Raw genomic sequence first — 12937 nt, forward strand, 5'->3', positions numbered from 1 at the left:
TTCAGATTAATCTCCAGTGATACATTGACAGACCAAATATTTATTATACATGAAAATAGCACAACAAAACAACAGAAACAAACATTTTATGGCCATTTGGACCATTATATTTATCAAAGGGTGCCAATTATCTGCTAACAACTTCATTTAATCACCAGATCTATCTTTTGACCTAATAGCGAAACTGAAGATAAAATAATACAGCATGATATATAGCATGGCTGCCAGCGATAAAAATATCCACTTACTGTCGCTGTACATTTTAGGGCACTTTAATACATTCATCCATTATCATGCACTTGTACTGAGCTACCAACAACATACAACTATCATGTTCCTATTACGCTAGAATGGAGATGAAACTGGCGTCAGGAAAGGAATCAATCGATGAGAGATGACAGTTTGAGAGCCTATGATGTTTACCATGAGCTTTATAGGAGACGTATACAGATCATTGGTTCAATCATAGAAGTAGACTTTGGCGGGTCTGTCTTTAGACTCATTGGAAACGGAATCGTCCAAGGGTTCCACCACACGCACAAGGCTACATAGTTAATGATGCACTAAGGGACATGTATTAATACTGATATACTGTCCATTGAGCAGTGTGCCAGTCTCTTGTCCATTCCAGAGCAGCATCTGCTGTATTTAACAACTTACTGGCATAACGTACATGGAGACAGGCCAATCAACTGCTACAGGTCCCCGCGGGGGAAGCTGGGCTCAGCGCTGAGCTGTTTTGGCTGCTTCCTGACACAGCTAAGTGAATTTCCTGCAGCCACCCCCGGTGGGATCATTCTAAATGGGTTCTATGGCAGCTGTAGGAATTCATATATGCAGCACTCCCCCTTGTGGTGGCTGCAGGCAACCAGCACTTCAATATCTCTCATTACTGGTTTAAAAACATCCTTTTTTTTTTTAAAGCAATATTTACAGCTTTTCTATTACATAATTTTTGTTTTTTATTTAAAAATAAAAATTGTTCAGCCATATAGGGGAATAGGAAAAAACTGCTGTTCCGGGTGCTTTTCATCACATTTGGTGCAGTTTTTGGGTCCGTGGCCTTTTTTTTTATTTCCAAAATGCAGTATGCCAAAAACACCACAAAAACTATGTGTGAAAGAAGCCTTAGGAAAGTTCCAGAAAACAATCACAAGGTTCAACTACACACCATTATCAGCAAACATTATTATAATATTTTTTTTTGGGGGGGGGCATTCTAAATGTATGATTTAACTCTATGATTTCTGTGTACGCTCCTACTGGTACTTGTTCATCTCCCTATCTCTTGAACAAAAAGCGCCTTGTGCGGCTTTCCTGCTTTTCTTGATGCAGAGATCAGGGATTGGTTTAGTTAAAGAGGACCTTTCACCAGAGGAAAGCCTCTAAACTAACTATACAGAAGTGTAGAGCGGCGCCCAGGGATCCCGCTGCACTTACTGTTATCCCCGGGCGCCGCTCCGTTCGCCCGGTATAGCCTCCGGTATGTAAGTAGTTAGGCTCCACCCACTTGATCCTTCTTCTCCTATGCTGTAGCGCTGGCCAATCGCAGCGCTCAGCTCATAGCCAGTGGGTGGAGCCTAACTACTTACATACCGGAGGCTATACCGGGCGAACGGAGCGGCGCCCGGGGATAACAGTAAGTGCAGCGGGATCCCTGGGCGCCGCTCTACACTTCTGTATAGTTAGTTTAGAGGCTTTCCTCTGGTGAAAGGTCCTCTTTAAAGAAACTGCCTCTCTCATTTACATGCAGCAATCTCCTCCACTGTAGGGGGATGAGTGATCACTACCACAATCGCTCATGCTCATACAGATTTGTTGTTTCTGGGCAGTATATTCCTGTTTACACAGCACAATCTTCTTCCCAGCATAAATGATCAATTTACGCAATGAACGTTTACAGGGTGATTGGAGGCACCTTCACACCTGCAGATTATAATGAATGAGCGTTCTGACGAACGTACGCTCCCGATAATAGTCCCATGTAAATGCACCTTTATGCGAAAATGGAGCCGCTGCAACCAGGGGTTCTCAAATCAGGACATTAGTAAATTCAATTAATTTATATATATAAAAAAAGAAACATCCAAACAACATCTTATATTGCTGGACAATACCTTTAAGTTTGTTTGAAATCACCGTGACCGTAGACATACTGGGGGGATATTTATCAAGAGGGTAATATTTGAAGTCAGTTTTCCTTGAGTCTGTGTTGGTTTACTTTATACCACATTTATCAAATGTCATATGTTGTATCATAAATTTGTATCATCCGTAAAAAACTAACACTTTTGTCTAGAAAAGTTACTCCAGTTTTCCAACTCGACCCTCCTACTGAAGTGAGATTGCAATTTTTTGGAGACTTTTTAATAAAGTCTCAATGATAAATCTGGAGTGAAACTCAATAACATAACTAATCATGCCCACTTTCCCACCTAAATTAGTGGTGTAAAAATACAAAGAGCTGCCCATTTTCAGGTGATCCAAAAAGGTCGCAAATAGCCTCATTTTGCGACTTTTTGAAGCCAGAATTCTGGAGAGAAGTCATTCTTTTAGCCCTACATAAGGGCTATTCACTAAACAGCAATAAAAAGGAGGTTATTTTTTTGCCCCTTTCATATACAAGTATGGCAAAAAATGAAAAAATAAAATAAAGGTGATTACATATTTTTTCCAGAGAAGGTGGCCACCCTGGTGTACTTTTTAACTCATCAGTTAAAGACTATCGTTATTGATTCTTCATCATCCTGTTCTACATCGATTATCTAGGTATCTGCCTATGTAGGACATCACGCTTCCAGCAGGTTTATGCAGTATTCATGAAATCATTCATCAGCACGAGCCAAGCCTATTTTCAAATATTTTGGGCACGTCCTCTTCTATTAAAACGTGTGTACAGGGAATGGAAATCATCTTGAAATTATTAATGGCAGGCAAAATTGCTTGCAATTTGCACCCCTTGGATTTTATCTCATCTTGTTTCTTCAGTGACCTTATTTTACAGTGATTCTACTATTGCTCATCTCTGGTAATCGAGTGAAAAAAATCAATGCATTTACCCAGGGACACCACTTGACTCCAGGTCATAAGAAACAGACAAGGCATGCATGTTTAATTTAAATTCTTATCCTGCCGCATTCTCATACTTGTAACCATCTCTCAGGCAGCAGTTATAGGGGAAAGTGAAATAGGTGTGAATTACAGATTTGTCCCTGTGTCTCAAAATCTTCGATTAAGTGTTGCCTTCTTTTTCTGCACGTACATCAAAATCCAATAAGGCTCAGTTGCACTGCCAGAAGCTGGACTTACTGCCTCACATAAAAAAGAGAAGAAAAAAAAACCCCAAAGCTCTGTGTATGGGTGCTTCAGCATAAACTCTACAGGTAAAAATCAAGATTTAAATATTACAATATGATCTTTCCCTTTCGTTTGAAGCTTAATAGATGATATATTCCTCCACTTCTATATCAGAGATAGACTGAGATTCTTACAAGGCACACTTTAGAAGTAACTGCAAAATATTAAATGAACTGGGCGTTGTATAGTACATATCTCATTTACTTGTGCACAGAGGTTTGTTGGCATTTTCTCTTACCAGATCTTATTACGTTCTTAGGATGGACCACTTCCATATTTTGCGGATCTGTGATTTGCAGACCACAAAATGCTTACAGTCATGTGCATGAGGCCTAATAGAAATTAAAATATTGGCTTATGGCTTAGATAGAAGAGAGAGAGAAGAGAGAGAGAAGAGAGCAGGAGCTAAATTCAAATAGATCATGGAGTTGGTTCATGCCACTACACCAAAATCTCAGAGGGATTAAAGGCTATGGACAACACTTTATTTGTATTGTTCATCTACTTCATAAATGCAAACATATGCAACTTTCTCAATAGTCTTCATAAAAAAATAAAAAATCTGTGTTACTGATAGCATGAGGGAGTGGCTCCATAATTCCTAAATGGAAAAACAACCAGGACTCGTCATGGAGCTTGACACCCCACCAAACTAAATTGTCAGGGGAAAAGGGCCTTGGTAATAATGGTGACCAAGAACCCCATGGCCACCCTGGCTGAGATTCAAAGATTCTGTGTGCAGAAGGGAGAAAGTACCAGAACGTCAACCATCATTGCAGCACTCCATCATCTGGTCTGATGAAACCAAGTTTGAAATATCTGGCCTCAATTCTAAGCGTCATTCTGGAGAAAACCAGACACTGCTCATCACCTGCCCAATACCATCCCTACAGTGAAACATGGTGGTGACCGTATCATGCTGTGGGGGTGTTTTTCAGCAGCTGGGACAGTGATACTGGTCTGGGTTAATGGAAAGCTCAATGGAGCAACATTCAGAGATATTCTTAATGAAAACCTGATCCAGAGTGTTCTGGACCTCAGACTGGGCCAAAGGTTCACCTTCCAACAAGGCAATGACCCTAAGCACATAGCCACGACAACACATGAGTGGCTTAGGGACAACTCTGTGAATGCCCTTGAGTGGTCCCGACTTGAAACCAATTGAACATCTCTGGTGAGACATGAAAATGGCTGTCCACTGAGGGTCCCCTTCCAACCTAACACAGTTTAAGAAGATCTGCAGAGAACAATAGAAGTAAATCCTTAAATCCAAATATGCAAACCTGGAGGCATCATACCCAAGAAGACTGGCAGCGATTACAGCATCCAAATTTCTAAAATTCTGTTTTCACTTTGTCATTATGGGGTACCGAACGCAGAATGATGGGGGGAAACAACTTTTTTGGGCACAAGAGCACAATATAATTAAATGTGAAAAAAGTGAAAGGGTCTGAAGACTTTTTGAATGTACTGTACTTTGCCAGCCCAAAAAATGTCAAACTATGTACTCGTGCCCATGGTATAAAGCTTGCAACAATTTAACCCATCCATTATGACAGGAAATGGGCCAAACCTAGCCATAGCCCTTCTAACTATAAAAATAGGAGATCTCTGGCGCATGCTATCTTGAACTTGTTTATAGAAACTGACCATACCACAAGACACAACTTTTATGTGTACGCTAGGTTAAAGCTAATTATCACCCAGGGACAAACAGAAGTTAGTGATTAGTAGGTACCTAATAAGTAAAGGCATCAGCAAAATGTCAGCTACATCTGCCTTTTTTATTTAAACTTTGCATTATGCTACAAAGGAGGGAGCTTTTTTCTAATGAAAATTAAATGTGGATTAACCCATTTCCACCAATCAGCTTTCATTAAATACATGTCTAATAGGTTTAATAGTAATGGCTAACTAGACCCCATAGGTAACCCACCTTAGCAATTTGTTTTTCAATAATTCCTGCAAGCTTTACAGTGCATTGCCGTGAATCAAATCTCAACTTTCACGGCAGCTAAATAATAAGTGAGACTACATCTTTAAGGAGCCAGGAAGAGCGATGAACTTCTGCGCAGCTGGGTTCCATAAAATTCATGGAGAAAATAGCTCATTTATCACTCTGTGCTGTGCATTTAAACTCATGTGCCCTGCCATAAGCTTCCTTGGCAAGAAACTTTACAAAGAATTAAATGGGTCCATGCAGGGGTATTAGCTGTCCAGCAGGTGTTCAATAAAATATTTTAAATGTACAAAGCAGTGACAGCATGTACATTTTAGCACAAGGAAAATTTCTTATAGTAAAATGACCAGCTAGTTATATTTTTTTTTATCTTGATAACAAATGGTAATAAAAGAAAAATATGTTTCCTTTTACCAAAACAGTAGTATATTTACTTGCATGCTGGGAGCAATAGAAATTTTTACGTTTCTTAACTAATATGTTTGCAATTACATTTCCTGTGCATACACGTCTAGCAGTATAGGTTTTAACCATTTTAATGTATATAGCACACACTGATTTGGACAGATTAAACCAGAAGACATTGTCCTTCACACTAGTCACTATGTAAGTTGACAATCTAAAGAAGTTGAGCAGAAGCCATTTTGCATGGAGCCTTAGGTGATACCAGACCAATGCTGGGTGAATGAAACCAAAACCAATGGATTAAAAACAGGTCAACTGAAAAGGTTTTCCAGGATTAAAAAAACATGGCTGCTTTCTACTAGAAACAGTGTCACACCATTGGGTCTGGGATCACCACTCAGCTCTATGGAAAAGTAAGGAGGGAGGAAGTGAGCTGCAATACCACGAAAGGCAGTGATTCTGTTCTGGAACAAAGCAGGCATGTTTTCCAATACTAGATTCCCCTTTAAGGCGGTTTTCACACTGCTATTTGTTAGTCTGGCATCCGGTGTCCACCACTGTCCTGCTGTCCTGGGCAGGAGCAGGCGTTGCTACACTCTCCCTGTGTGTATTGGAACTAGTGCCAAATAAATTTCCTTGTTTCCTGTTCAGCTGCTGATTAAAGGGCTGGTCAGCCCCCGTATTCAGCTGAGCTGTGGACCACCTCCATGTCTGAGCTTTGAGGGTTTTCTAGTCTCTAGTAGTCAGCAAAAGTGGGATTTCTTGTCTGACTACCCAAGTACCGTACCTTGACTGTCTTCCGATTGTGCTCCTTGCCTCCTGCCCCGACCTTGGAACTGCTACCTGAACTACGCATGTACTCGCCTGCGCCGACCTTGGAACTGCTACCTGAACTACGCATGTACTCGCCTGCCCCGACCTTGGAACTGCCATCTGGGATATGCATGTACTCCGCCTGCTTTTATCTGGGACTGTGTTCAGACTACACCTTTTGTCTGACTCTTTGGTGTTTCACGCCAGTGTCTCTGACTCCCGTGGGGAATCCGCCAACTACACCAGGACTACTCCAAGAGGTAGCAGCTTGGTTGGTTCCTTGCAGGCAAGTCCAGATCCTTGTACAGGGGTTAAAGGGTCAATAAAAGAGAACTGCCAGGACAACACCCTTAGGTTGAAGCCCAAAGTCAAACTGTTTAGTTGGCACAGTGGATCCACACCCACTAAACTCGGGAATGGCCGGAAGTTTGTAAAGCTTCGTCCGACCCCATTCACTATAAATGGAGACTGGGCGGAGATCCAACCTCATACCGGCAAATATGCAGAGAATCAGCTGGAAGAAAACTTCTGCGCGCCGTTTATCATTATATATGCTGGAATGCGGCCAGAGATTCTGCCGGTCCCCATTATAGTGAATGGGGCCGGACAGAGCCTTACAAACCTACGGCAATGCTAGAGTGTGTACGGATCCAGCCAGCCGTTTCCTGCTAAACAACCTGCCAAATCATCACCACTAGTGTACAACTAGCCTAAAGGAAATCGTGTTTTGACATACCTCATTCATTTCAATTAAAGACAAAATGGCAATATTTTTATAAGCTGGTCAAAATTATTTTCCATTTGGTGAGTAACTGTACAGACCAGGAAGTGGCACCTATTATTAGGCTTAATGGCCAGTTGGAAACTAAAGGATGTTAAGATTTTTTTTTTTTATACAGAAAAGTAACAAATTAAATATAACCACCAAAAATTCTTCAAAAATACATTTAACATATAAGCTTGATTTCAATTTGATTTAAACACTAGTCAGATTCTTATGGCCCATTCCCTTTAGAGGAGTTTTCCAGGACTTAGATATTGATGACTTTTCCTCAGGATAGGTCATCAATATCAGATCAGCATCCCCATCAATCAGCTGATCCTTGCAGCCTCCAGTAACGGAACAAGCACTTTGAACAAAGCCGGAAGAAGCACTTTAAAGCCGGATGAACAGCTCTGTTCAACGTTTAGTGGTTGTGGAAGGTTATTGCAGCTTAGCTGCCATTCACTTGAAGGATCTTACCCCAAGGATAGGTCATCAATATCTGGAGCCAAAAAAACCTTATTTAACCCCTTACGGACTTAGGGCGTACCGGTACGTCCTAAGTTTAAATCGCGATTGCCGCCCGGCGGGGGTTAATCGCAACAGGATGTCCGCTGAAATCATTCAGTGGGCATCCTGTCCGAACGCCGGTGGGGTCCCGTGACCCCCCCCGTGTCGGCGATCGCCGCAAACCGCAGGTCAATTCAGACCTGCGGTTTGTGGCTTTTACCTATTGCGGTGGTGGTGCCATCGGGTTCCCATGCGGTTGTTGGGGGGACCCGATGGCATGGAAGGCAGCGCCATGTCTAAGGAAGGCATCGCGCTGCCTTCCGGTGGAGAGCCTGTGAGATCCAACCCCCTGGATCTCACAGGCCGGAAGCTGTATGAGTAATACACACAGTATTACTCATACAGCCAATGCATTCCAATACAGAAGTATTGGAATGCATTGTAAAGGATTAGACCCCCAAAAGTTCAAGTCCCAAAGTGGGACAAAAAAAAAGTAAAAAAAAAAAGTAAAAAAAAAAAAGTAAAAAAAAAAAAGTTTTCCCCCCAAAAAATTAAGTTTCAAGTAAAAATAAACAAAAACGTCATTTTCCCCCAAATAAAGTTAAAAAAAATTGGTAAAGAATAGAAAAAAAAATAAAAAAGTATACATTAGGTATCGCCGCGTCCGTATCGACCGACTCTATAAACACATCACATGACCTAACCCCTCAGATGAACACCATAAAAAAATAAAAATAAAAACTGTGTAAAAAAATGCAATTTTTTTGTCACCTTACATAACAAAAGCGATCAAAAAGGCGTTTGCCCACCAAAATAGTACCAATCTAACCGTCACCTCATCCCGCAAAAAATTATCCCCTACCTGAGACAATCGCCCAAAAAATAAAAAAAAATATGGCTCAGAATATGGAGACACTAAAACATCATTTTTTTGGTTTCAAAAATGATATTATTGTGTAAAACTTACATAAATTAAAAAAAGTATACATATTAGGTATCGCCACGTCCGTATCGACCGGATCTATAAAAATATCACATGACCTAACCCCTCAGATGAACACCGTAAAAAAATTAAAATGGTGTAAAAAAGCAATTTTTTGTCACCTTACATCACAAAAAGTGTAATAGCAAGCAATCAAAAATTCACACGCACCCCAAAATAGTGCCAATAAAACAGTCATCTCATCCCGCAAAAATCATACCCTACCGAAGGTAATCGCCCAAAAACTGAAAAAATTATGGCTCTCAGATTATGGAAACACTAAAACATGATTTATTTTGTTTAAAAAAATAAATCATTGTGTAAAACTTACATAAATAAAAAAAAAGTATACATATATTAGGTATCGCCGCATCCGTGACATCCTGGTCTATAAAAATATCACATGATCTAACTCACAAAAAGTGTAATATAGAGCAACCAAAAATCATATGTACCCTAAACTAGTACCAACAAAACTGCCACCCTATTCCGTAGTTTCTAAAATGGGGTCACTTTTTTTGAGTTTCTACTCTAGGGGTGCATCAGGGGTGGCTTCAAATGGGACATGGTGTCAAAAAAAAACTGTCCTGCAAAACCTGCCTTCCAAAAACCGTATGGCATTCCTTTCCTTCTGTGCCCTGCGCCCGTACAGCGGTTTACGACCACATATGGGGTGTTTCTGTAAACTACAGAATCAGGGCCATAAATATTGAGTTTGGTTTGGCTGTTAACCCTTGCTTTGTAACTGGAAAAAAAAAAATTAAATGGAAAATCTGCCCAAAAAGTGAAATTTTGAAATTTTATCTCTATTTTCCATTAATTCTTGTGGAACACCTAAAGGGTTAACAACGTTTGTAAAATCAGTTTTGAATACCTTGAGGGGTGTAGTTTCTAGAATGGGGTCATTTTTGGGTGGTTTCTATAATGTAAGCCCCGCAAAGTGACTTCAGACCTGAACTGGTCCCTAAAAATTGGGTTTTTGAAAATGTCTGAAAAATTTCAAGATTTGCTTCTAAACTTCTAAGCCTTGTAACATCCCCAAAAAATAAAATATCATTCCCAAAATGATCCAAACATGAAGTAGACATATGGGGAATGTAAAGTAATAACTATTTTTGGAGGTATTACTATGTATTATAAAAGTAGAGAAATTGAAACTTGGAAATTTGCAATTTTTTACAAATTTTTTGTAAATTTGGTATTTTTTTTTTAAATAAAAAAGATTTTTTTTAACTTCATTTTACCAGTGTCATGAAGTACAATATGTGACGAATAAACAATCTCAGAACGGCCTGGATAAGTCAAAGCGTTTTAAAGTTATCAGCACATAAAGTGACACTGGTCAGATTTGCAAAAAAGGGCCAAGTCCTTAAGGGGTTAATACTGTTGTAATTTACCATTACACTTAATGATCACTTACAATAGTTGGGAACAGTTAATCTGCACTATCAATTTTTACAAATTTGTGACATGAAAAAAAAAATCATATCTGAAGACAATGTCTGTGTTCTGATGCATTCGGCATATTATCTTGATTTTCAAACTGGTTATGCTCAAAAAACAAAGTGTGAAACTAGGTCAAAACATTCATACTATTCCAAATATTCAGTGAGTCTATGCGGGTCATTATTTTAATATACAATATTAGATCATTTTTATGAACATGTGTCACTTCTAAGGCCAGCTTTACTCCTAACATAAAATCCATTTGTGAAAAAGACTCCAACAATTCTACAAACAATTGCAAAGGGAATGACGGAAAAAAATAAACTGTATTCCATAGATTATGCGATCACGTAGTGTGTCCTACAGATGAAGCATTGGCATCTGCTTTCAGGATTAAATTCCGCTAACCAACTCTGTACAATAACCCAGACTTATTTGTATTGTGGAAAGCTGTAAAGTAGCGTCTATATGTTCTGGAATCAATCCGCCTATTTAACAAACCATTTCTGTATGACATGACAACCGCCAAGCATGAAACTCAATACAAGAGGGAAACCTACTGTACGGTCAAACAGCTGTCAAGCACAGTGCCACTGAATTACCAGGGTGTTACTTTGTTCTTGTGATGAAAAACAAATGCTTGCACCAAAAACTGTATTAAATCAGTGCCTACATGGCTTATATTATACATAGAATTACAAACATTTGTTTTTACATACATTAACACATGGTAATGCAGTTTTGGAAAATGTAGAAAATCTTCACTTACAAGTATTCGATACAATCCTAGGATACAGGGAACTGCATGCGTTTACTCTCTATACACCACTGAATCTTTTCAATGAGAGACAGAGTGTCAAATATTTCTAAATATAATGCATGGAGACAGCCTATTATCGGAGTTACAATAACTGGATTAACAAAGATCAGACGTGCAGATCAATATGACAAGTATGACATTATATAATACAGCCGGCATTGTATGCATAAAATATTGGCTTTGCATTGGTTTATAGACTGGATCCAACGAGGAATTAGCTAAATGCCCCTTTATAGGGGCCGATCTAAATGGGGACAAGCAATCGCAGTGGGGATGGTGACTGCTTGTAAATGCAGCTCTGACCATCAGGCAATTACGTGGAACGTTCAGTCCATTTTTGATAATTGTCTGAGCAACTGTCCATAGAAATGTGACCTTAAAGGGGTATTCTGGTTGAACCACCACTGATCCCAAGAACGCAGGCTCCATACCCCCTGCAGCCTCTCTGAAATGAACGGAGCGGCTGGTCAGATACAGCTGCTCTATTCATTTCTATGGGAATTCCGCCAAATGCAGTGTTCGGCTATCTCTGGAACTCCCATAGAAATGAGCAGCCACACGCATGTGCGACCTGTGGATAGGGCATACCTTCAAACAACCAGAATATCCCATGCATAACCTTACATTTAGAAGTGTTAAATCTCATTCGCCAATTCTCTGCTCAACCCTTCGTAACTGTATACTGTCCTCTTGTGTTAATTACTTTACATAGTGTAGTAGAATACAAAAAATTATATTTTGATTGATTAACCTCCGTTTAGAAAAAAAAAAAAAAAGTATAAAAAATGGTTGGAAATGATGGATCATGTGAATACATAATAAGGGACTGATCCAGTTCCATTCTACAATTACCAAGCACCGTCTTGTAGTCACATCAATGTGAAATTATGTAATGGCTGGAGGTGCTGTTTTATATTTACAATCATATTTGTTTAAGAATCAGGTATGCATCTTGGTTTTTTTTTTTTCTTTCTTTTTTTCCTTTATAAATCTTTTATTCTCTACAGTAATAATTACAAAACATTTAAACAAAGCGGAAAAGAAAAACACCCAAAAAGGACTTATACACATATAAAAAAAAGATAATACTATAATTTCAGCATCATATCATCACAGACAATAACATTAAATCCAGCTCTGTAAACTCAAGCCTAATACCTTTAATCCCAACTATTCCCCCCCCCCTTCCCTTCCCTTGGCTGCTGTCGCTGATAGCCCGAGCCCCATACCTCCCCCCTCGTACCCGTCCCCATACTCCACCCAACAGCCGACATAATCAGTCCACCTCGCTTCTACAAGACAGAGGAATATCGCGTGCCTTGCCTTCTCCGCCTCTCAACCTCCTCATAAAGCTTTATTTGGGACATAATCCGTCTCCACTCCTCAAATGCGGGAGATATGGGGGAACCCATCTCTTGACTATCAGAACCTTTGCTATCAAGCAGCCCTTCAGCCAGATTAATTGATGTACGAAAGAATTAGGGTTTTTTGGTATATAAGAACCCGAGATCACGGAAATCAGATCCGGTACACAAGATTGGGGGAAATCCCCCTGAAGTGCTGTAAATAACCGCTTTATCACACTACGTTCCCATAAAAGATGAATAGATCCAGCATTGGGACTGCCACACTTTTGCCCAAAAAAAATTCACAACCTCTGTTATTAGCAAACATAGCCTGCATTTGCGGTGTATAGTATAACCTGTGCGAATCAATCTAGAACTGGTGAGGGTATGCATCTTGAAGAAACAAGTCTGGACCGTCATTAGCACAAAAATCACATCTATGTAAATCAAAAACGGCACAAAACTTCTACTAAAGAGATCGAATACTTTACAACTTCAATTTGTGGCATATTATATGGTGATATTTACATAGACT

The 12937-nt window shown here is 39.7% G+C and overlaps 1 protein-coding gene across 2 annotated transcripts in view; it reads right to left on the minus strand.

Moving 5' to 3' along the window:
- The window catches only part of EPHA7 (EPH receptor A7), a 172438-nt gene that overhangs the window by 49663 nt on the left and 109838 nt on the right, over positions 1 to 12937 (minus strand). The window lies entirely within an intron of this gene.

Source organism: Bufo bufo, chromosome 4 (genome assembly GCF_905171765.1).
Source record: "Bufo bufo chromosome 4, aBufBuf1.1, whole genome shotgun sequence".
In the NCBI taxonomy this organism is placed as follows: domain Eukaryota; kingdom Metazoa; phylum Chordata; class Amphibia; order Anura; family Bufonidae; genus Bufo; species Bufo bufo.